The sequence below is a fragment of the Ovis canadensis genome, chromosome 12 (assembly GCF_042477335.2).
Source record: "Ovis canadensis isolate MfBH-ARS-UI-01 breed Bighorn chromosome 12, ARS-UI_OviCan_v2, whole genome shotgun sequence".
Classification (NCBI taxonomy): Eukaryota; Metazoa; Chordata; class Mammalia; order Artiodactyla; family Bovidae; genus Ovis; species Ovis canadensis.
In genome coordinates, this window is record NC_091256.1 from 67,564,158 (window position 1) to 67,590,480 (window position 26,323).

Genomic DNA, 26,323 nt, shown 5'->3' on the forward strand with positions numbered 1-26,323 from the left:
AGTTTATTAACAACCCCAACATGGAGGTGACAGGGGAAATAAAAAGGAGATAAAATCCCAATAAATCCATTTTGTTGCCTATTAACCAGAGACTCAGGTGGGTGGTAGAGGCAGGTGGCACTCAGAACACCATGTCTGGGTGGCTCTGATTAGATGAACAGTGTCTGACACACAGTAGGGCCTCTGTGATGGGCATCCCATGGATTCTGAATGAGGGAATCTGCTCTTAGACCTTGGAGCCATAGGCCCCCAAACAACATGCTCTATTCTGCCGATTATCTGGGATTTCCTACAAGAAAGCCTGTTCAGCCAGAAGGGGTTCATGCTCTACGGCCCCCCTACTCCAGACTTCTCTCCAGGGACAAGACTCCTCCTGTCCCTTTGGAATCTCTGAATGACATTAAGGCTCCATGTAAATGGCCTGATGCAGGCATCTGAAGGGAGTGTTCTCACGATCCGAATACCCCAAACCAACACTGCACCTACTGTCTATGCCGTTCCTCCATAATCCTTTTCCTGCTTGAATATCATAAATCGAAATATTTTCGTTGTCCACAAGGAGAAAACAACTCTGATAACTATGGTCTCTAAAATGGCCATTTTTCAAACTATCTTTAGAGAATAAAAATACAAAAGGAGACATCACGCATCACACCGTGAAATCATATTTGCAGCTACAGTCCCTATTTGAAATGTGGTACATCTTGCCTGCCATCAGCACCCATGGTCTTATTTTCTTTCCCACACAGTCATTACGAAAGTTTTTATTTTCTCCTGTTTCTCTCAGCCAGAGCTGCATTCTTTCAAGATCTTTAAGATAGCCACATACATCCTGCTACTTTTCCTGTTCAACAAATAATGTGAAAAATGTAAAACCGCAGATCTCCCAGCAATTGTGCATGTGTGTAATGATGTTTAATGACGTTTAGAACAATATTAAGTTGAAATCCCTTCAGAGGAAAGGAGAGACTTGCGTGTGTGTTGTAGAATGGGAAAGGTGTCCTAGGATGAAATAATCATCTATTGGATAATTCACCATATGAGCGACTCAGTGGTGACTGGACTTCTGGCTGATGTGCACAACCAAGGTCCCCGTGGACAGGAACGTGCCTCTCAGGAAGTCTTGGAGGGCTGTAACCCTCACCCAGGAGCTCTCCCTGTCGTTTACCTACAAGGGATATTGTGCCATTCCTCAGAGCTGTCGGGTCCTATGTATCGAAAAAGCAGCTCAGAGCACAGCAAGGAGAAACAATGGTTGAAGCATCAGCCAGCTTCAACCAGGGTCTACAACAGCCATGTGGAAACATAGCTGTGTGATGTTTCCACCCCCGTCTAAGGGGTGGAAAGTGTGATCTCATGAAGGAAGGGTGGTTCCTTCATTTCCTGGGACCTAGACCCCCGCGTGCCTTGGATGAACACCTCTGGCTCAGGGACTCCTTTGCTCCCATTATAAATAATAGTGGAACAAGGGCCCTTCCAGCTGATCTTTCAAGGGCCTTCGATTCTTTGATCTAAATGGAATGGGGTAGGTATTCTTGTTGGGTTGTTTTCAGTCTCATAGTTCTTGTATTCTTATGATTTAACTAAAAATAATAATTGAAATGAAATGTGAGTATTTTGTCCATATGCCCTAAACCAGGGATGATACAAAGTTAGCAAGTATATTTACAATAACATGCAAGCATGCATGCTTAGTTGCTCAGTTGTGTCCAACTCTTTGTGACCCCATGGACTGTAGCCCATAAGGCTCCTCTGTCCATGGGATTCTTCAGACAAGAATACTGGAGTGGGTTGCCATTTCTTTCTCCATTACAATAGCATGAGCCTACCCTAAACTTGGTAAACTAGCTGGAGGTGACCTAAGACTCCACACCTGACCTGTGCTTTCAAGGTCAAGGCTCAGTGGCCCAGAGCCAAGTCCCACCAAAGTCCAGGTACAGAGAGAGACACCTTCTCAAGGACGATTTATAGATTCTGTTGCACATACTGTTACCCTCAGTTTGTAAATGTTTATCTAGCTGTGACGATGAATTTATTTAGTATGATGATGAATCTCTCTCTTTAAACAAACAAGCCTGACTTCAGGTTTTCTTTTCCTTGTTAATAGCTAGTTTCTACCTATTTCGTATAATTGTCTGAAGAGCTTTGGGTCCGTGGAACTAGCTTGGTGGGTCTTGCTCAGCAATCGATTCATCCTTTTAATAGCTCCCACCTTTCCCACAGAGCTAATGCCTTCATGTTACTGAAGGCGCTCAGGTTTGAAACAGTTCCTATCTCTCTCCATCATCCATCAGCCTTATTTATGCCGTTTGTCTCTGCTGGTTCGTGTACTTAAACATGCCTTCCCTTCTCATTGGTCCTTTGGCTTTGATTTTCGCCATCTGAGTGTCTGGAACTAGTTATCTGATGTATCCAGCCCTCTTCTTCCTGCCTGGTCCTGGATCAATTGCCAGAGCCCCGAGTAAGTTAACCGCATTTTCGATCAGTTTCCACTGTGAAGCACAATGCGGAGCAGAGCAGTGCGTGGAGGGTGGAGTTCATGGCAACACTCTTCCTGAACTTGAGGCTCTTGAAAGGAGCCATAAAGGCTTCTCTGTAATGAAATGGAGGGAGGGCAATTCCACTTTCCTCAGGGCTGGCCTCACAGAGAAGAAAGGGCTAGCCTTCATTTTGATCCTGGGACTAAAAGTTCCTTTTAAAGGTTCTCTTTCTTGCCCTAGCTGCTCACTTACTTTTTTTTTTTTTTTGGTAAAAGGCTTTTCCCCCCATCTTGATATTTTTCTTCTAATTCCAGGCCAAGGACTGCCCAATGAAGGGCTCTTAGCTGGCCAGGAAGAAGAGAAAGCACAGCACTTAGAAGGGGGAGAGGAGAAGTCAGGGCCAGACACTTAGTCTTCTCAGGAGATAGTGAAACATCACCCAGAAGGCTCAGAGAAAATTGCAGCTTAGGAGCTTTCCTGGTGGCCCAGTGGTTAGGACTCCATGCTCCCAATGCAGGGCACAGATTTGATCCCTGGTCAGGGAACAAAGACCCCACATGTTGTAGGGTGCAACCTAAAACAATTTTAAAAAAGGAAAAAAAAATGCAGCTTAATTTGACTTGCTGCCAACATCTCTTTTTTCTCTTATTTAATTCCTTGCACACTGTATTGATATGAGAGATGAAGACTACAGAGGTCTGCAAGAATACCCCCCAACTAGCTCTGTCTCTCCCCACTTTCTGGTCTATCCAGCAGAGAGTTGTCCCATAAATGTGCACGCTCACAGCATCCCAAATTCAGTCCAAGAACGATCCAAGATTCAAGCCCCCTGTATCACTGATATCAGCCATCACACCTCGCTGATGCTGGGCAAACTACATGTGACCAGATCTCTGCATTCAAGCAGCTTACCATATAATTGGAGGGACAAGACAGAGACAAATGAAACAAAGAAAACCAGTATAAAGCTATATATCACTCGTTGATGAAATTTGTGGTATTTGCAGTTCCGTTTTGACCAGTACTCATAGACTTGTTATCAATCGATAAAATACATGCTAGTGATATCAATATGTCATCAAAATTAATAGCACACAATGACTGAATGTCATTTACTTGCTCATTCAACAAGTACTTATTATGTACTTACTCTAAGTCTGTTTTGCATTTGTAAAGAACTTTACAGTTTGCAAAACACTTTCACACATACACACTCATTTGATTTTTATTCGGCAGACAGGTTTGTAGGAGATAGACAGTGAGGCACGGGAAGGGTACATGGTTTCCCCAAGGTCACTGGGTTATTAAATCTGGGACCCAGGATTGTAATTTCCTCTATCATCCATGTGCCCTCCACCAGCCTACCTTAATAGCCATTGACAATGAACATGAGTGTGAGTCTGTGGTTAGTGAGTGTCAAGGTGGGGGCAGCTATGACCTTATGCATCCTACCCACCCCAGCCTCACACTCAGTGATGGATCAAGAGGCTCTTCTGCAAGTACTAAAAATAGGAATCTTAGAAATTCCCTGAGTTTCATATAGATCTGCGCACACACACTGTACTAGCCCTTAAATTCAGTTTCTTTCAGCTCTGATCCTTTGGTATGGAGAAGACCAAACTCCTGATCTGTGATCTTTGTGAAAGTCTCCAGAGGCCTGGGATGAACTTTCCAAAGTCACCTCAATTTCAGACTGAGGGTTTTGGTTGTCTACACAACTTTCCTCATCATCCTCAAACCCTGATTAAAATGATGATTGAGGGCAGCTGGTGTGGGAGGAGAAAGAAGAAAGTGTTGGGCTTCATACAGGACATTAGAGGAGGGTGAGTGTGTGTGTGTGTGTGTGTGTGTGTGTGTGTGTGTGTGTTTAGGGTATGGTAGACATGCTGACTTCATTCTATGTTGCAGCTGACTGCACTGAAAGGACTAGGCTCCAGAAACTTATGTAACAATTCCTCTCCCCATCCGTAAAATCAGGAAGTCTAAAGTCAACATCACTTTAGTTGAATGTCTTCAGAGGCCAAGTTGCAAAGAAAAGCATCAAGCAGAAGATGGATCATCACAGATAAGGTGAAGGTAAAGTTGCTCAGTCATGTCCGACTCTTTGCGACCCCGTGGACTGTCGCCTACCAGGCTTCTACGTCTGTGGGATTCTCCAGGCAAGAGTACTGGAGTGGGTTACCATTTCCTTCTCCAGGGGATCTTCCTGACCCAGGGATCGAACCCAGGTCTCCTGCACTGGAGGCAGACACTTTAACCTCTGAGCCACCAGGGAAGCCCTCATCACAGATAACCCTGGCAAAATACGGGAGTCCAAGAGATAGCAATACACTGCTTATGGTATCTGCTGGAACATCCATGCCTTCCACTGAATATTTCTGATTAAAAACAAACAAACCTGCAAATGAACGCCCTGAGGTGAGCTGTGAATTGGGTGGGAGATCTTGCTGAGCATGCAGCCCTAATATGGAAAATGCCCTCGCTGTGTACTGTATCCACACTATCCCCACCCTGACTGGACACAGCATGTCCTGTGGCTGCTGCTACCCCAGACACTGAGGCTAATGAGCTTGTACCGGAACAGCAAAATGACCTCAGTCTGAACATACTGCCTTAGTTGCCTGTGTGCAGGCAAAGTTGCTTCAGTTGTGTCCAACTCTTTGCAATCCCATAGATAGCAGCCTGCCAGGCTCCTCTGTCCATGGGATTCTCCAGACAAGAATACTGGAGGGAGTTGCCATGCCCTCCTTCAGGGGGTCTTCCTGACCTAGGAATCAAACCCATGTCTCTTATGTCTCCTGCAATGGCAGGCAATCTTTACCACTAGTGCCCCCTGGGAAGCCCATATTGCCTCAGTTGGCTTGTTCCAAACGAACAGCAGCCCCTGCCACTTCATTCATTCTGTCAGTGAACAAGCATTGCTTGAGTACCCTGAGCTAATCAAAGTATACCATAAAGAATATGACATTTGAATCAGAAAATAAATTATTCAGTAATCAAGAGTTCCTTTCTATATTTACTGTCAGAAAATAGAATATGCAACCAGAATAGGTTCGGGGTACTGTAGAGAATGGATCCAAGGGAAAGAAATGGGAAAGTAATGTTCCTCCTGATCTTCTCTGGGTCCTAGGAGTGTACAGGAGAGGGATGAATAACTTTGATGTGAGTCGTAACAATCAGTAGGTCAATCAAAATGAGCATTGTCATTCATTTGTGATGTTTGTGTTTATTCCAAGTATAAAGCAGCATGCCCATTGTAAGAAATTTATAAAATATGGAAAAGTAATAAATTGAGGTATGTGTATAATATGTACAAATCATATATAATAAATATAACATGAATGTGTATGCTAAGTTGCTTCTTTGCAACCCTATGGATTGTAGCCCATCAGGATACATGGGATGGCGGGGTAGGATCGTCCATGGGATTCTCCAGGCAAGAATACTGGAGCGGGTTGCTGTGCCCTCCTCCAAGGGATCTTTCTGACTCAGGGATCAAACCTGCATCTCCTACGACTCCTGCATTGCAGGTGGATTCTTTACCGCTGAGCCATCAGGGAATATGTGTATGTAATTGTATGTAGGTATGTGTATGTGTGTAAGTCTGTATATCTCTCCCAATATCTGAATTTTACCTTTTTATCATTTGGCGTATTCTTTTCCAGTGTGTCTCACTCCATCTTTCTCCAGCACATGAAACAATTTTTAAAATTCATCCATATATAGATGCCGTATGATCACAGTCCATATCCTTTCACCACACCTGAACTTCCGCATATGATTTAGAATTTCTCAAGCACCTCCTCTTTTACCAGGCAAGGAGCGGGTGGGAGGATATATATACCTTAAGAACAGGAGACTTAATTTTAATGCTGAAATAGCTAAACTTAAAAGAGTTGGCTGTAAGATACTGTGTGATTCATCCTGGAGCCAAACGCATTTATGTGGCATTGTGTTTGCCTTTGTTGGAGATTTTCAATGGTCCAGACTGATTGTTTCATTAGCATGCTTAAGCCAGGATTGACCACAGAAGTATTTCCTCCCCCCGTACTTGTGTACAAGTGTGTACATGCACCCTTGGGACACACTCCCTCCAGACCCTCAATGACATTGAATGAGGAGGGAGCAAGTCCGTGTTGCCTGGGACCCACTCTCTCTTGTATAGCAGTGCAAGGTTCTGGTTTTGCTGGGACTGTAAGCCCACCCTGCCATCAGCACCCCCAATGCCTTCCAGAGAGTGAGCAGGTTAGGCACAGAGCTGCCGCTGGAGCAGTAACAGAGGAGAGCAGAGGGGTAGTGGAGTAATGAAGATCCTTGCTGTTATTTTCTGGAGGGAGAAAGCCTGGCTCCCCTAAGCAAAGTAAGATAGAAAGAAGTTACTAAAGAGTAGCTTGTCTCACCCACCCAGCCTGACAGCCAGACAGGTGAGTTAGCAAATGCTACATTGTAAGGAATTGCAAGCTATTTTCTGCAAAGTGGGCAAAGACTCTGGGATTAACAACTGTACAGCGTGATAGATGTTGCTAAAGAAAGCCATAAATTACCAGCCATAAACCTGGCAAAGCTCATCAGATTGTATGATGCAGTCGGGTGCTGGCAGATTCCCAGCACAGGCTGGAGGTGGGGGGCTGGGGGCGGGGGCTGATGCAGGAGCTGGCGATGCCTACCACCGGCCGGAGGGTACAGATGGTGAGCTTGGCAGACTACCAGTGTTGGAGGCTGCGGAGGCAGCCAAGCTGCTGGACCGGCTTTGCCTTCTCTGAACCCCAGTCCCCCGTCAGAGATTCTGGAAAAGCCCAGACAAGCTTGGACATGATCAGTGCAAGACCCTAGGCTCCTGCTCCTCCCCTAGTTGGGAGACAGATGGCTAAGGGGGCCTTTCCCTGGACATGATCTCAGTTGTGTTTCATCTTAGCCCTTGAGGAGGAGGAGAAAGGATGGTGGGGAGAGGGGTGGAGAGAGGACCTCAAATGACTTCTGCTCCCGACTTTCTCTGCCACGGCTCCCACATCTAATCAAGCTATCTAAAACTGTGACCGTGACAGGGACGTTCAGACCATGACCGGGGCCTCGGATGCCGATCAGTTTGCAGTCAGACCCCGGTCCTGTGCTCACATGCCTGACCCAAGGCTGGTCTCCTCCCCATCCTCTTTTCTCATCTGCCTTTGAGATTTTGAAGAAAGGAGGAAGGCAATCAAAGCAGAGGAGAAAACAGAAGAGAGGGAAGGAAAACGAGGATAAAATGGAAGAAAAGATGTGAGTATGAGTGAAACAGACAGCGCTGCCGAGGGAAGGATGGCACCCGCCCTTCAGAGGTTCTCTCTCCCCGGACCCCCACCACCAAGTACTGTGTCAAACAGGAAGTTGATTAACTACTAGTGGGAGATATGCAGCGATAAAATATGGAGCTACAACCTGCCTTCTTCCCCTTTGGTGTTACCTGTTATACATACACACACACAGACCTTTATACACACATTTCAAAAAGTATCTGCTTGCCAATTAATAAACAGCAGTCTCAGTGGGATGCCATTGTACAGCACAGAGGGCTCAGCTCAGCGCTGTGTGATGACCTAGAGGGGTGGGATGAGGGGAGGGAGATCTAAGAGGGAGGGGGTATGTGTGTACACAGAGCAGGTTCATGTTGTTTTACAGCAGAAACAAATACAACATTGTAAAGCAATTATACTCCAAGAGAAGAAAGAAAGGAAGGAAGGAAGGAAGAAAGAACAGTCTACACAGGTAACGGTGCCCTGCCCTCCCTGCCTCTCCTATGGTGCAGAGAAGATTGTCCAAGCAACACTGACTCGTGTGTAAGGCCTACAAAGCTGCCCCCTCCAGACGGCTTGGGGTCTAGAGGCACAGAAGGCAGGTTCAAGGCCAATAAAGCACAAAGCTCAACTCTGGATTGAGATAAAGGGTCAGAGCCAATGCTCTCCATCAACCTAAGTATTTATTGAGTCTCTATCAGGTACCAAGCACCGTGCCAGCCCCCAGGGGTTTAGTGGTGGATAGATCAGACACAGCCCACTCCCCATGAAATTTAGTAACTAAGCCCTTTAGAGAAGGCATTGGAGCGATTCACCAAGTATTTCTAGCTCTCTGCCTTCTGGACACATGGCAGGACTGCACTTTCCAGACCCTTTATGTTTGGTGGGGCCATGTGAATTGTGAGTGGAGACAATCTGGGTCACCTTCAGAAGAGAGCTTTATTTCCTTGCCAAATGTAAGACGCTCCTGGGCAGTGATCAAGGTTCAAGTTTCAGTGGCAGCTGCTATTACCATTCTGGATCACTGAGTGACTTCAACGAGCCTGTCTGCTAGCTGACCACAGTCGACATGCAACACGAACTAGGAAGAAACTTTTGTTGCTTTGAGTCACTGAGATTTGGGGATCCTTTGTTGCTTTAGCATAACCCAGCCTATCCTGGTTGATACGTGCCTCTTAGCAACCAACACCAACCATTGATTGAGAATCTACTCTGTGCTTAGAGAGATGGTTGGTTTCTTCATGTGCATAACTTCACTCCTCAAGGAGGTGGTGAGTAGGCGGAGGATAGAGATTGTGACCCATGAGACAGGGGCCTGGCTCATAGCAGACTCCACAGCAGAAGTCAATCATCACTGGGAGCATGATGCTAAAAACTCAGCTTCTCTGTGCGCTAATGCCAAATCAAATTTTGGAGACAGCGTTTTGAGTGAAGTAGAAAAGAGTAGCTTTATTGCTTTGCCAGGCAAAGGGGGAGACAGTGGGCTAATGCCCTTAAAACCAAGTGCCCCGATTTGGGGAAGAGAGTGACGAAGTGTGTAGTGAAAGAGGGTGTGATCAGCTCGCAGACGTTCTTCTGATGTGCTGGTTAGGTAAGTAGGAAGCAACGTCATCAACTTTCAGGTTTAACTGGTCTGGGGGTCTACACATTTGTGGGGAGCATACCATAAGTTTTTCCCACCTGGAGGGGGTTTCAGGTGGGAAATTTGGAAAATAGCTCAAAGATATTGTTGTGTGTGTTCACTGATGGGGAAGCTGGACCTTGCCCCAAAGCTGTTCTTAACTGTTTCTCCCTGGTCTCACCCCCACCCCCCTTCCCTAATTAACCACAGCTTGACTCTGTGGAACTCAGGGAAGTTCATAGAGGCTGAATGAAGGCTGTTTCCTGTAATCAAAGAAATGGGGGACATGGAAAGACGCTGTGTGCAGGGGCCCTACAGGGCCCTGCACAGTGTAAACCACGTGATTGATTCTCAATCAGTGTGTTGGTAGCTGGTTGGAGTGTACAAATCAGGCTAGGCTGGGTGATGGGACAAAGGTGTTCAGTTCAGTTCAGTTCAGTCGCTCAGTCGTGTCCTATCCTTTTTGACCCCATGAGCTGCAGCACGCCAGGCCTCCCTGTCCATCACCATCTCCTGGAGTTCACTCAGACTCATGTCCATCAAGTCCGTGATGCCATCCAGCCATCTCATCCTCAGTCGTCCCCTTCTCCTATTGCCCCCAATCCCTCCCAGCATCAGAGTCTTTTCCAGTGAGTCAACTCTTCGCATGAGGTAGCCAAAGTACTGGAGTTTCAGCTTCAGCATCATTCCTTCCAAAGAAATCCCAGGTTTGATCTCCTTCAGATGGACTGGTTGGATCTCCTTGCAGTCTAAGGGACTCTCAAGAGTCTTCTCCAACACCACAGTTCAAAAGCATCAATTCTTTGGTGCTCAGCCTTCTTCACAGTCCAACTCTCACATCCATACACGACCACAGGAAAAACCATAGCCTTGACTAGACGGACCTTAGTCAGCAAAGTAATGTCCCTGCTTTTGAATATGCTATCTAGGTTGGTCATAACTTTTCTTCCAAGGAGTAAGCCTCTTTTAATTTCATGGTTGCAGTCACCATCTGCGGTGATTTTAGAGCCCAGAAAAACAAAGTCAGACCCTGTTTCCACTGTTTCCCCAACTATTTCCCATGAAGTGACGTAGGATGAACAAAACTCGAAGGAGAGAGAGTGCCTCTGGCTGGCCAGCGAGGAAAGACTTCATGGAGATTTTGGACTTAAGTTGAGCTTGAAGGATAAATTAAATTCAGCAAGGAGAACAGAAGCACATAGAGGGTTCTGGGTATGAGAGGGTCTGTGCCACAGTGCACCAGAGGGCTAAGCCATGCTTGGGCACAGTTGGTCTAGAAGATGTCCCCGTGCAAGCAGTGAGAAGGCCTAGCACCAGAGACAGTACTGCTAGCTGGGACCAACTGAGAGAGGGCAGATGCTGGTGGAAAAGCCCATGGAAGCTGCCGGGATGGAGGAAGGAGGTGGGGGAAAGGGCAGGTGACCCTGGCTGGCACAGCTGTAGGCTGCTATTGGAAACATCCTCATGTGGGGACCTGTGTCTTCACTCAACAGCCATTTTTTCCCCCCTTCATTCCCTGCCGAAGGTAATAACCTGTCACCAGAGCAAATAAAGTCTGATTTACATGAAATTTAATGCTAAGCATTTTCCTTTATTCCCCAGCACTGCGGTGGCAGAATGGTAGTGCTGGCATACACGGCCTGCTGTGTGCAGCAGCGGGGTTTCACCGGAAAGAAGTTTAAAAAGAAATTACTTTCCTGTGACAGGGTCTATCACTCTGGGCAGGGGGTCCCAGTCAACTTGGCAACTTCCCACCTGTTTTTCCAGAAAAAGAAGCAAAGTCAGATGGAGAGAGCTGGAGGAGGAATGGGGGAGGGAGGAAGAACAGGGAGAAACAAACTTAGCTTTCCCAAACTCTGGTTCCTGACCCCCAGCCTCGAAGTGACAGTGGCTTGAGTTCCTAACAGCGTCATGGTGACACACGCCATCGCCATTGGCATCACACCACCCATGACTAGAGATACCTCTTGAGCATCAGACGTGACCGTGCCAGGCACAGAGCTACAAAAGATGGCCACTGCCCCACAGAATTTGCAGTCCACAAGCAGTCACATCTTTATAGAAAAGCATCATTTTCTCTTGACCTCCATCAACACCCCACCTGATCACCCCACGCTTGTAAACACTCCATGAATTTTCCTGCTCTTTGTTAACTGGAATCTTTCCACTTAAAATATCTGCATGAATTCTTTCAAGACTCAGCTTAAATACCACCTCTTCCATGAGGACTTCCTCAATTCGCCATACCAGAATGTCTCCCCTTCCTCTGTGCTCCCAGTTCATACTAATTACCTTTATTTGAGGCTTCCCTGGTGGTTCAGTTGGTCAAGAATCCACCTGCTTAAGCAAGACACCTGGGTTTGACCCCTGGGTCAGAAAGACCCCCTGGAGAAAGGAATGGCAAACCAATGTAGTATTCTTGCCTGGAGAATTTCATGGACAGAGGAGCCTAAGGGGTTACAGTCCATGGGGTTGCAAAGAGCTGGACAAGGCTGAGCAACTAACACTTGTACACATTCTTCGCCTTGATTTTAGTGCTCCACACCTCTCTACTGTAGACACGGTAATCAGCTTGCATGCTCCCCACCTCTGGATGCTATAAAATCCTTCAGGGCCAGTTATTTAAAAACTTGGTAGTTAGCCAAAGAAAAGGCCACCCATCCTTTCTCAAGCATGCCTCCTAGGGGTCTCAGTTCATTTCCCCACACTGAACATCTCAGGTGAGGACCTTGTGTTATACTGATGGGGCAGGCAGGAAAGCACACGCAGAGAGGTAAGGGTGGACGATGCATCAGTGAAACAGAGAAGGAGCCTAGGTTCCTTCCACCCCTTTTCCTTAGCTTGCCTTTTGTCTGTGAAAAACATTAGCCAAAGAATCGTTCAATCAGAGAAGTGAGAAACTATGGCAGCAAAGAAAAGCTGATCAAAAAGATTAAATAATAGTAGTTTTGTCAGTAAGCAAAGTTAAGGATCTCTAGTATCTCTTCACGGGCTACAGATAATACTCTGAGCCTTACCCTGTGAGCTGTCTTGTAGATGCTGAAACCCCCACCAGGTGGAAGAAGTTAACTGTGTGATGAACTGACTGCAGCCATGACATAAACTGCCACAGTTCCGAGAACCAGTCTTAAGGAAATGGAAGCAAACCAACTGTGCTACTGAAGACTGAAATGATCAAGATGGTGTTGGCCAAGCCACCACATGACCAATTTCAAGAGGACTGTCAGAGCCAATTGTGCCCCTCTCCTTCCATCTATAAAACATTTTGCCCACTGATTGTCAGTGGGAAGGAGTCAGCTTTTAGACACCTGCCCCCCAGTTGCCAGCATCTGAAAAGCAAACTCCTTTCCACCAACCTCGCCTCTTTAATGGCTTTTGAGTGGCTCAGACCCCACTTTTGCTTACACAAGAGATAGACTAGGGAGTATGGGTTGACTTTAGAGGCAAGAAGGACTGAGGAAAGAATTCAAGGCAGCTGCCTTGATGGAGTTTAATAATGTTCCCTGCAGTTCGCCTGGCTCCAAGATCACTGCAGTTGGTGACTGCAGCCATGAAATTAAAAGACACTTACTCCTTGGAAGAAAAGTTATGACCAACCTAGACAGCATATTAAAAAGCAGAGACATTACTTTGCCAACAAAGGTCTGTCTAGTCAAGGCTATGGTTTTTCCAATAGTCATGTATGGATGTGATGAGTTGGACTATAAAGAAAGCTGAGTGCTGAAGAATTGATGCTTTTGAACTGTGGTGTTGGAGAAGACTCTTGAGAGTCCCTTGGACTGCAAGGAGATCCAACCAGTCCATTCTAAAGGAGATCAGTCCTTTGTGTTCATTGGAAGGACTGATGTTGAAGGTGAAACTCCAATACTTTGGCCATCTGATGCAAAGAACTGACTCATTGGAAAAGCCCCTGATGCTGGGAAAGATTGAAGGTGGGAGGAGAAGGAGACCACAGAGAATGAGGTGGTTGGATGGCATCACTGACTCAATGGAACATGAGTTTGAGTGAACTCCAGGAGTTGGTGATGGACAGGGAGGCCTGGTGTGCAGCAGTTCATGGGGTCGCAAAGAGTTGGACTGAGCGACTGAACTGAACTGAGCTGAACGAGAGGGTGTCTGGGGATGTTGGTGGGGAGTGGGGGTTCTGTTTGGTTGTTGCTTTTCTTTGAACTTGGGATTCCTATTTTAGGACTTCACCCGACTGGGAGTGAAGTCACTTCTTTTTTCTTGAGCAAGAGGCTTGAGGCTTCACTTGTTTCCATCTTATCCCCAGGTGGCTCTATTTCAGGGACGTTCCTATTGCTTAACTCTCTGGGAGCAATCAGTCACTCTCTCCATCGTGTATCCCAGACCATCCTGGAAGCCGCGGTGGCTTTCCTTTGGTTTCCACTAGGCATCTGACACCACTCCATACAACTCTTGGTCACTATGGGTGAGTGGGGAGCAGAAATGGCTTATCGGGCGGGGATGAGGGGTTGGGAGTGAGGGTCTGGGGACGAGGGTGGCACCCAAGACATTGGCTTTCTCCATTACAGGGGACAGTGCTGCCTTTACATTGTCACTCCTGTGGGGACTCTGCAGCATAGTCCCGTTCCATCAGTTGGCCTTTCCTGCACTGTACTTTGATGATCAGCCACAGCAGAACTGCACCGGGAGGGAAATCCACCATCCCAAACTCAACATTCCAGAGCCTGTTAGAAATGAGGTCTGCATTTTTCTGGAGGGGGAGATTATCCACGCCATTGCTCATGCAGATAACTAAGGGTAGGTTGTCAATATTCTACATATTAACTGTGTGACCTTGAACAAGTGGATTCACTTCCCCGAGCCTCAGCTTCCTCACCTAATACAAGGGGAAATTGCCTTGAAAAGTTGTAAAAGCAAGTGAGGAATGAGCACCTATCTCAGGGCGGCCACGGGCTGGATGCTCTGTATACCTTATCTCTGTTGGAGAGGACCTCATGGGCACATGTTGTGGGAGCCTGGCTGCACTAGTCTGGCCCCAGAGGAGAGCTGAATTGGGCTCCCTTGTCAAGTGCAGGAAGTCAGAGTGGGAGTGGTGTCAGCAGCCCTGCCTGGGTACCTGGAGTGGATTCAGGTAAAAGCTGAGACAGACAGCGAGGGGCCCGGGCCACTTAACTAAATAGATAACTAGGTAATAGCAAGATGAAGGGGTAATGGAGAAGGTAAACAAGATTGATGAAAGAGATTAAAAAGGAGTGGGGAGCCTGAGCACCACAAGGGGATATAAATAGATCAGAATATCAACAGGATAGATGCTATGAATGGAAAGAAGCCAGAAAACAGAAGAGACAGGAAACATAAAGAGAGTCAATAGCACAACAGATAGAATTTGAAAATGACATGAGCAGATAGACGGGAAGCATTACTAGACAGATGCCACGGAATGGCAGGAAGAGAAGAGATGAATGCATCGCCGTGGGGCAGCAGATGAATGAAAAGAGGAAGTGTGGTGTCATGGTGGAAAGGAGGAGGGGGACCCTGGCCCCCAAACCCCCGCCTGGGTTTGCGAAATCTGGCTCTGGCCTCTAAGGGTTTCAGTGATACAGCTTAATGCGGAGACCCCTGGAGCTGAATTGGAATTAAACCAAATGAAAATCCTATTGGGATTTTGTCAACTTATCTGCACTTACGATTGAGGGGAATTTAAATGAGAGCCCGCCTGGCCATTGGTGTGTCAGCCTGTGGCTGGCTGCGAGGAGAAAGGACTTCTGAGGGCTCTGTTCTTGAGCCAGGTGGTGGGGATCCCCTCTCAGGAGAGTTGGGGTCTGTCTGGGCAGGTCCCCCCTCTTCCTCTTCTGCCAGGAACCGCTGCTGACCCCTGAGGCTCTGGCTCAGCTCACCCTAAGGTCAGGTAGTCTTTGCCTTTACCAAGTAGGATGACCAAGTGTCTAGGAGCAGCCCCCTCACCATCACCATGAGCTTGGTCCACATAAGTCTCTCAACTAAGCAAGAATAACTGACTCAGAACCCTGTACATTTCCCATCATGATGCTGTAGTTTTCTAATCACTCAGTCACTTCTGACTCTTTTCGTGACCCCACGGACTATAGCCCACCAGGCTCCTCTGTCTATGGGATTTCCTAGGCAAGAATACTGGAGTGGGTTGCCATTTCCCTTTCCAGGGGATCTTCCCAACCCAGGCTCAAACCCGCATCTCCTGCATTGGCTGGTGGATTCTTAACCACTGAGCCATCAGGAAAGCCCATTTCCCATCATACTGCTGCTGCTGTTGCTAAGTCACTTCAGTCGTGTCTGACTCTGTGCGACCCTATAGATGGCAGCCCACCAGGCTCTGCCATCCCTGGGATTCTCCAGCCAAGAACACTGGGGTGGGTTGCCATTTCCTTCTCCAATGCGTGAAAGTGAAGTCCCTCAGTAAGTGTCTGACTCTTTGTGACCCCATGGACTACAGCCTACTAGGCTCCTCTGTCCATGGTATTTTCCAGGCAGGAGTACTGGAGTGGGTTGCCATTGCCTTCTGCGTCATAAGTCCTGTTTATTCAAGTCAAAGGATGAAAGCAGGCTTTCCTCCCTCCCTCCCTTCTTTTCTTCCTTCCTTCCTCCCTCCCTTCCATCCCCCTGTCCTGCATTTAAGATACATTAACCATAGGGCCATCATTCTCTAATACAAGACATCAGATGAGGACTACAGAGTGCTCCAGGCAGCAGGAACAATGAGGATTCAAAGGCAGGCAGGGACACTTCTATATGAGCTGATGAGCTTTGAAGGGGGCCTGAAGGATGGGTAGGTTCAAGAGGGCAAGGAGGTGAGAAGGCATTCCAGGCAGAGGGAGAAGTCTGAGCCAGAAAACACCCTGTGTGTTTGGGCAACGACAGGTAGTTCAATGTGGCAGAAGCAAAGGATTCTGGGAAAGAGCGGTGGGAATGTGGCTTGGATTGATGAGTTGTCCAAGTCAGGAATTAGGACTTCCTCCAGCATCAGTGAAAATCCAGGGAAGATTTTGAGGGAGTAGAAACAAAGTCAGAGTTTTGGGTGGTGTTGGATAAAATGACAGGGGAGTCATGGGGGAGGGGACAGAGAGGCCACTGCAGGGATCTACCTCAAAATAGAGAGGTGAAGTGAAGTCGCTCAGTCATGTCCGACTCTTTGCGACCCTGTGGACGGCAGCCCACCAGGCTCCTCCGTCTATGGGATTCTCCAGGCAAGAACACTGGAGTGGGTTGCCACTTCCTTCTCCAGGGGTCTTCCTGACCCAGGGATCGAACCCAGGCCTCCCGCATTGCAGGCAGATGCTTTAACCTCTGAGCCACCAGGGAAGCCCAATGAGAGAGGTGAAGGTCAGAGGAAGTGCCACTCACGCCTCCTTCTTGCCAGCAGCAGCCTCCAAGCCCTCTTCTTCCCAACAATCCTTTCTCCTTGGGTTGCTCAAATTGTCTTCTTATCCCCCTGCATGCCCTGCCTTTTAGTTTGCCATTCCTTTCCTCCCTGCACCCTGCCCCCACCCAGGAGGCCAGTACAGTGTTTTAAGAGGATATTTGTCCCTATGGCAACTCAGACATCAGACAGCCCTTAAAGATACTGACAACAACCTAAGGAAAGGAAAGGAAAACCGTTCCAGGAAGGGGGACCCCTTCCAGGGCCTGAGAATGGGCTCTTGTCTAACACTTGGAAGTGAATTATCTGACAAAGCGAGAGACTTTGTTGTGGAGCGGTGCCTGGACAGAGAGCAGGAGGGTAAAGGAAACCGGGAAAACTCTGTCACATGGCTGGCAGTCTTGGGTTTTATGGTGATGTGTTGTGTTTGCAGGTTCTCTGGCCAATCATTCTGACTGCAGGTCCTTCCTGGTGGTGTGTGCCTCTCTCAGCCAAGATGGATCCCTGTAAGAAGTATTTTGGAGGCTGGTCATCTCCTCCCTCCTTTCAGGCTCTCCCGAATTTTCCTGGTTAGTTTTTGACAGCAGCACTTTGTTCTTTATTGGGACCTCCTGTTGTGAGATAACTCAGGCAAGCGGGTATCATCGCCTGGCCAAGGTGGGTGGTTTTGGTAATGGTTCCCTAACCTTGGAGAAGGGAGTGGCTACCCACTTCAGTATACTGGCCTGGAGAATTCCATGGACAGAGGAGCCTGGCAGGCTACAGTCCATGGGGTTGCAAAGAGCTGGACACGACTGAGCGACTTTCACTTTCACTTTTCACTAACAAAAGCAGAAACCAAGATCCCACTGTCAAGTCTTCAACTCAGAGTTGACCCCAAGAATTCCACCCACTGGCATTTAGACATTGGTTCAAGGATGAGCTTCTGGGGAGGAAGTGCGGGGTGGTGGTTCTAGCAGCTGATGCAAGACAGCTCAATGCCTTCACTGGAGATGTGATCAATTAATTTTGACAATTCTGTCGTGGCATGGAAGTTAAACATTTCTTTCTGCATGACCTAGCTTCTCCCCAGGGAGTGTGTGGGTAGGAGAGCCAGGCCTACCTTTTCTGTTTGGCCCTCAGCACCTGGCACAGTGCTGCATCCAAGGTAACCCACTCAGAAATACACTGAATAAAAGAAGGAAGCCCAACCCTACACCTGGTGGGGGTGGGGGTGGGGTATCTATTTGCATATGAAATGTGATTAACTTTTCCAGAGCTCCAAGGGAGGGCTGTCATTCAAAGTAATGCCTTCATTGATTCTCCCACAGCTCAAAATATCCTTTGAACTTCTCTTAGAATTATCTTTAAGGCTAGCTAACGAGCCACACAAGAATAGCAGTCTTATTACATTATAATCATCCTGCATGCATGGAATAAATCCTCTCTCCTCCCAGGACTTTCAGCGAAGGAAAGCTGTGGGTCTCTTTTTACCCCCTTTTGAAGAAACCCTTTTGTGAGTTTCTTTTTTATTTTCAAGACTGTCCAGCAAGTTTATTTTTGCCTGATCTTGTTTGCATAAGGGGCAAAGGGGAGTGCTCTGTGCGTGTGTGGCGTGTGTGTTTGGATCATAACAAGGAGATCTCGCTCACATTGTCCCAGCACCCCATTGTTTTATGGCACATGGATCTCTTTGCCCCATTTGCTTTTACATTCTCACTACTGTCTTTCCATACTGAGGTAGGGAGCTCTGCATATGTTCTTACAGAAAGAAGAATGGAGAGTTTTAAGTCCTAAGGAGGTCTTTGCTCTGAAAATGAAAATCCAGCTAAAAGAGGCATAGTTATGATTGACTACACTCTGTTTTCCTTCCAGGGTTTCCATGTCGGAAGCCTGCCAGTCTAGCCACCAGGACTGAAAGCTCAGTGAGGCAAGCTTGAGCTGACAGCTGCTTTTTAAAAATCCACGGAAATGTCTGCATGGTGTTGCGATCGAATCAGGGTTTGCAGAGCCGGCCACCTACTGCGGTGGCGGCGACTGAAGACTGGAGATGAGGGCCCCTCGTTCACCATCTGTCTATGTCTGTCCAGGGCCACCTCCTCCAGATCAGGGGTCGTGGATGCATCAAGAGCATCCTCCACTGTAATCTCCACGCCCCCAGACTGGGTTCATCTGAGCAGAGAACTGACCCTTCCTTGGCAAGCTAGCTGAAGTCTCTTGGCAAAGAAACCAAGATTCCAGCTCATCAGAAGTTCTGTTTTCAGTGGCCACTGGCAGATGGATGGGGGCTTCTCAGGGTCAGGCACTTGTCCACCTCCACCTCCAAAATGGATATTTATAGTTGAAAAACAATCTGCAAGTTGGGAAGAGTAAGGAAAACTCGTCACAGCATGAGATGGTGGAAAGAAATTGCGTGAGTTTGTATCTCCACAGAGCTCATCTGCACACAGGTCTCCTCGTCTTCCCTTCACTCCAACAAAGTTTTGGAATCTTTGGGGCAATTTTTCTCACCTTTCTAGAGTTCCAGTTCTACATTTGTAAAATGACAGAGACTGGACAAGATGGTCAGGTTTATAGCTTGGATGGCAGATGTATAGTGGCAGGTCTCAGTGACAAGTCACTATATTCCATCATATTCCACTATATTCCATGGACAGTCTTGTACTAATCCATCTACACCCACATTTGGGGGACTGAGAGCATGTGTTTGAACTGTGAAGAGTCAGAATGAGAGAGAGATTATCTCTGGCCCTGCACTAGAGCAAACCCAATCAACTCCTACAGGCTAGACTCTCAGACTCATTAAAAAGATACGTCAACCAACTGAACTCACAAATTCTGAGAGGTGCCAGAAAAAGTATGCTCTTCTTGGCTGCACAGTCTCGACGCTAAAACAAAAGTAGGGCAGTGTTCTAAAATGTCACCTAGTGGATTTTCCTTGATAGGCCATTCCTTTCTGTGTTACAACTCTTTTACCTTTTAAACTAGACCTTCAGGCTGAAGCCAATTGCCCCTTGACACCCAGGAGCCACCTGAGAACCAGGACTTGGATTGTTTAGCCTTGCATCCTTGGAAGCCTAGGCTTGCTATTGTAGGAGTCGGAACTCATTGTGACAGTTTTACACTGTTGTTTTAATATCAAATGTCTAGCTTAGATTGTCAAGTGAAAAGAATTTATGCCATGCTCCAGAGAAGGAGGGAAGGCATAAAGTGGTAGAGACAGTTTTCCCATCACATGGAGGTGAGATAAGAACTTTTTGCAGTCGGTGGGCAGGAAGCATTGGTACTAAAGAAAAAGAAGAGTATAAAAAGGTGCAGCATGAATGAGCTGGAGTGAGCTATGCTCCAAGGTTTACCTTGAAGCTGAAACTCTAGGAGACGGGGTAGTAGGGAACCCCACATAACAGCAGAGGGCTTTACCATCCTTCTGTTCGGGGAAGCGTTGAACACCAACTGAAACACCACCCTCGCTGGCCAGACAAGACAGCAGCCACTTGCATGAACTGTCTTAACAATAGGAGGCCTGGTAAGTAATGAGAAACTAACAGGCTACCATGAACTGGAAGAATTCAGCAAAGGTCAAAGGGAGAGAGCAAGCACGAGTCCATATGTCCCACCAACCTCCCAGAATCCTCGTTGGGATCCATCTTGACTGAGTGATGTGTGTGTCACTGGGAAGGACGCAGACTAAGAATGATGGGTCAGAGACAACCTGGAAACAAACCCTATTCCCATGAAATATGAGGCTGTGAGCCATGTGGCAGAGCAGTTCTCCTTGGTTTCCTTACCCTGCTGCCCTCCACCAACACCCTTTCCAATAAAGTCTCTTGCTTTGTCAGCATGTGTCTCCCTGGACAACTCATTCCTGAGTGTTAGACAAGAGCCACTCTTGGGCTGTACAAGCATTCTCCCTTTCTGCAATGCTTGCTTCTTGCGCTGGACACAGAGGCTCACACCATCACTAGGGTGGATTGTGTAGATGGAAGGGATGGCAGGATAGGTCTGGACATGGAGAGGTCCTCCTCATCCCACCACCCGCTCTGAGACTCAGCTGGCTCCCATTGGGCAAGGAGGAGATCCTGCATGCCTGAGTGGGACACAGAGGCTGGATTCAACATGAGAGCCAGGACCTGTTAGAGCCTGCAGGAGCAAGAGAGCCCAGGCAGGAGCTGAGCCACAAAGAAACCTAAGAAAGTCTTGAGCCTGGAGGTGGGGGCCCAGCTGGCTGAAGGGGAGCCCCTGCTGAGCCAGCCCAGAGCAATAACAGACATGTTCCAAGAGGAGCACAATACTAAGTGGAGGAGAGACCCTGGGCCGTAAGTGCTTCCCCTGATGCCAAGACCACACAAAACCCCCACCCCTGCCCACACCCAGGAGTCTAGGGCACCCCGAGGAGGGTGAGAAGGGGACCAATGGAGCCTTGTTGGTCAGGACACAAGTAGATTGCATGAACTAGATGGTGGTGGAAGATGGTCAGCTAAGAACACACAGCAGAGATGGAGGCTAATGTTCAGTGACCAGGAGGAACAAGCAAACCCTAATGGAAACGAGCCCTCTACCCATCTATTCCTTCCCACTCATTCCCGCAACATTTCAGGGTGTCCTCGGTCTTTATCTGTGCTGCCATAGTGAGGATCTGTTGCAGCTCCAGATCCAGAAAGTAGGGAAAGACATCTCCAACAACAACAACCAGAATCTATAAGAGACAAGGAAGACTCTCCCCTAGACATGTTAGGGAGCACGTGGGCCTGCTGACACCCTGCTTATGAACTTCTGACTTCCAGAACTGTGAACCAATAAATTCCTGTTGCTGTAAGCCATCCAGGTTTTGGTACTTTGTTACAGCAGCCCTAGAAAATGAACACAGATGGCTTGCAAAGTTTGAATGCATGGTGTATGGAAAGTCTGCCACACAGCAGACTCAAAAAAACCCAGAAAGTTACAATAGTAAATGTGTGTGTGCTTAGTTGCTCAGCGTGTCTGACTCTTTGTGACCACATGGACTGTAGCCCACCAGGCTCCTCTGGCCTTGGGATTCCCCAGGCAAGAATGCTATAGTGGATTGCCACTTCCTTTCCAATAGTAAATGCTTGCTATTTTACCCTCACACCCCAAAAGATACTTGCTCTCTTATCTGGCAGGGTGTCTCTGATGGTTCAGATGATAAAGAATCTGCCTGCAATGCGGGAGACCTGGGTTCACACCCTGGGTTGGGAAGATCCCCTGAAGAAGAGAATGGCAACCTACTCCAGAAGAGAAGCGCAACCTACTCCAGTATTCAACATTTTAGAAATCAGTGAACTAAAATGGACTGGAATGGGTGAATTTAACTCAGATTACCATTATATCTACTGCTGTGGGCAAGAATCCCTTAGAAGAAATGGAGTAGCCATCATAATTAACAAAGAGTTCAAAATGCAATACTTGGATAAAATCTCAAAAATAATAGAATGATCTCTGTTCATTTCCAAGGGAAACCATTCAATATCACAGTAATCCAAGTCTATGCCCTGACTAGTAATGCAGAAAAAGCTGATGTTTAACCATTCTATGAAGACCTATAAGACTTCCTAAAACTAACACCCCAAAAAGATGTCTTTTTTATTATGGGGGACTGGAATGCAAAAGTAGGAAGTCAAGAAATACCTGGAGTAACAGGCAAATTTCGCCTTGCAGCACAGAATGAAGCAGGGCTAAGGCTAATAGAGTTTTGCCAAGAGAATGCACTGGTCACAGCAAACAGCCTCTTCCAACAACACAAGAGAAGACTCTCAGTTCAGTTCAGTACAGTTCAGTTGCTCAATCGTGTCCGAATCTTTGTGACCCCATGAATTGCAGCACACCAGGCCTCCCTGTCCATCACCAACTCCCAGAGTTCACTCAGACTCACGTCCATCGAGTCCGTAATGCCATCCAGCCATCTCATCCTCTGTCGTCCCCTTCTCCTCCTGCCCCCAATCCCTCCCAGCATCAGAGTCTTTTCCAATGAGTCAACTCTTCGCATGAGGTGGCCAAAGTACTGGAGTTTCAGCTTTAGGGCATCATTCCTTCCAAAGAAATCCCAGGGCGGATCTCCTTCAGCATGGACTGGTTGGATCTCCTTGCAGTCTAAGGGACTCTCAAGAGTCTTCTCCAACACCATCAATTCCTCTGTGCTCAGCCTTCTTCACAGTCCAACTCTCACATCCATACATGACCACAGGAAAAACCATAGCCTTGACTAGATGGACCTTAGTTGGCAAAGTAATGTCTCTGCTTTTGAATTTGCTATCTAGGTTGGTCATAACATTTCTTCCAAGGAATAAACGTCTTTAAATTTCATGGCTGCAGTCACCATCTGCAGTGATTTTGGAGCCCAAAAAAATAAAGTCTGTCACTGTTTCCACTGTTTCCCCATCTATTTCCCATGAAGTGATGGGACCAGAGGCCATGATCTCATTTTCTGAATGTTGAGCTTTAAGCCATCTTTTTCACTCTCCTCTTTCACTTTCATCAAGAGGCTTTTTAGTTCCTCTTCACTTTCTGCCATAAGGGTGATGTCACCTGCATATCTGAAGTTATTGATATTTCTCCCGGCAATCTTGATTCTAGCTTGTATTTCTTCCAGTCCAGCGTTTCTCATGATGTACTCTGCATATATGTTAACAAAGATGGGCTTGATAAAGGACAGAAATGGTATGGACCTAACAGAAGCAGAAGATATTAAGAAGAGGTGGCAAGAATACACAGAAGAACTGTACAAAAAAGATATTCACAACCCAGATAATCATGATGATGTGATCACTAATCTAGAGCCAGACATCTTGGAATGTGAAGTCAAGTGGGCCTTAGAAAGCATCACTATGAACAAAGCTAGTGGAGGTGATGGAATTCCAGTTGAGCTATTTCAAATCCTGAAAGATGATGCTGTGAAAGTGCTGCACTCAATATGGCAGCAAATTTGGAAAACTCAGCAGTGGCCACAGGACTGGAAAAGTTTAGTTTTCATTTCAATCCCAAAGAAAGGCAATGCCAAAGAATGCTCAAACGACCACACAATTGCACCCATCTCACATGAGAGTAAAGTAATACTCAAAATTCTCCAAGCCAGACTTCAGCAATACGTGAACCATGAACTCCCTGATGTTCAAGCTGGTTTTAGAAAAGGCAGAGGAACCAGAGATCAAATTGCCAACATCCGCTGGATCATGGAAAAAGCAAGAGAGTTCCAGAAAGACATCTATTTCTGCTTTATTGACTATGCCAAAGCCTTTGACTGTGTGGATCACAATAAACTGTGGAAAATTCTGAAAGAGATGGGCATACCAGACCACCTAACCTGCCTCTTGAGAAATCTGTATGCAGGTCAGGAAGCAACAGTTAGAACTGGACATGGAACAACAGACTGGTTCCAAATAGGAAAAGGAGTACGTCAAGGCTGTATATTGTCACCCTGCTTATTTAACTTCTATGCAGAGTACATCATGAAAAACACTGGGCTGGAAGAAACACAAGCTGGAATCAAGATTGCCGGGAGAAATATCAATAACCTCAGATATGCAGATGACACCACCCTTATGGCAGAAAGTGAAGAGGAACTAAAAAGCCTCTTGATGAAAGTGAAAGAGGAGAGTGAAAAAGTTGGCTTAAAGCTCAACATTCAGAAAACAAAGATCATGGCCTCTGGTCCCATCACTTCATGGGAAATAGATGGGGAAACAGTGGAAACAGTGACAGACTTTATTTTTTGGGGCTCCAAAATCACTGCAGATGGTGACTGCAGCCATGAAATTTAAAGACGTTTACTCCTTGGAAGAAAAGTTATGACCAACCTAGATAGCAAATTCAAAAGCAGAGACATTACTTTGCCAACTAAGGTCCGTCTAGTCAAGGCTATGGTTTTTCCTGTGGTCATGTATGGATGTGAGAATTGGACTGTGAAGAAGGCTGAGCACCGAAGAATTGATACTTTTGACCTGTGGTGTTGGAGAAGACTCTTGGGAGTCCCTTGGACTGCAAGGAGATCCAACCAGTCCATGCTGAAGGAGATCCGCCCTGGGATTTCTTTGGAAGGAATGATGCTGAAGCTGAAACTCCAGTACTTTGGCCACCTCATGCGAAGAGTTGACTCATTGGAAAAGACTCTGATGCTGGGAGGGATTGGGGGCAGGAGGAGAAGGGGATGACCGAGGATGAGATGGCTGGATGGCATCACAGACTCGATGGACGTGAGTCTGAGTGAACTCTGGGAGATGGTGATGGACAGGGAGGTCTGGCGTGCTGTGATTCATGGTGTCGCAAAGAGTCAGACACGACTGAGCGACTGAACTGAACTGAACTGAAGCAGGGTGACAATATACAGCCTTGATGTACTCCTTTTCCTATTTGGAACCAGTCTGTTGTTCCATGCCCAGTTCTAACTTTGCTTCCTGACCTGCATACAGATTTCTCAAGAGGCAGGTCAGGTGGTCTGGTATTCCCATCTCTTTCACATGGACATCATCAGATGGTCAATACCAAAATCAGATTGATTATATTCTTTGCAGCCAAAGATGGAGAAGCTCTATACAGTCAACAAAAACAAGACCAGGAGCTGACTGTGGCTCAGATCATGAACTTCTTATTGCCAAATTCAGACTTAAATTGAAGAAAGTAGGGAAAACCATCAGACCACTCAGATATGACCTAAATCAAATCCCTTACCATTATACAGTAGAAGTGACAAATAGATTCAAGGGATTAGACCTGATAGACAGAGTGCCTGAAGAACTATGGACAGAAGTTCATGACATTGTACAGGAGACAGGGATCAAGACCATCCCCATGGAAAAGAAATGCAAAAAATCAAAATGGCTGTCTGGGGAGGCCTTACAAATAGCTGTGAAAAGAAGAGAAGTGAAAGGCAAAGGAGAAAGAAAAATATACCCATTTGAATGCAGAGTTCCAAAGAATAACAGGAGAGATAAGAAAGCCTTCCTCAGTGATCAATGCAAAGAAATAGAGGAAAACAACAGAATGGGAAAGACTAGAGATCTCTTCAAGAAAATTTGAGATACCAAGGGAATATTTCATGAAAAGATAGGCACAATAAAGGACAGAAGTGGTAAGAACCTAACAGAAGCAAAAGATATTAAGAAGAGGTGGCAAGAATACACAGAAGATGTATACAAAAAAGATCTTCGTGACCTAGATAATCACTATTGTGTGATCACTCACCTAGAGCCAGATATCCTGAAATGTGAAGTCAAGTGGGCCTTAGGAAGCATCCCTATGAACAAAGCTAGTGGAGGTTTAGGAACTCCAGTTGAGCTATTTCAAATCCTAAAAGATGATGCTGTGAAAGTGCTGCGCTCAATATGCCAGCAAATCTGGAAAACTCAGCAGTTGGCCACAGGACTAGAAAAGGTCAGTTTTCATTCCAATCCCAAAGAAAGGCAATGCCAAAGAATGCTGAAACTCCTGCACAATTGCACTCATGTCACACGCTAGCAAGGTAATGCCCAAAATTCTCTAAGCCAGGCTTCAACAGTACATGAACTGTGAACTTCCAGTTGTTCAAGCTGGATTTAGAAAAACCAGAGGAACCAGAGATCAAATTGCCAACATCCATTGGATCATCAAAAAAGTGAGAGAG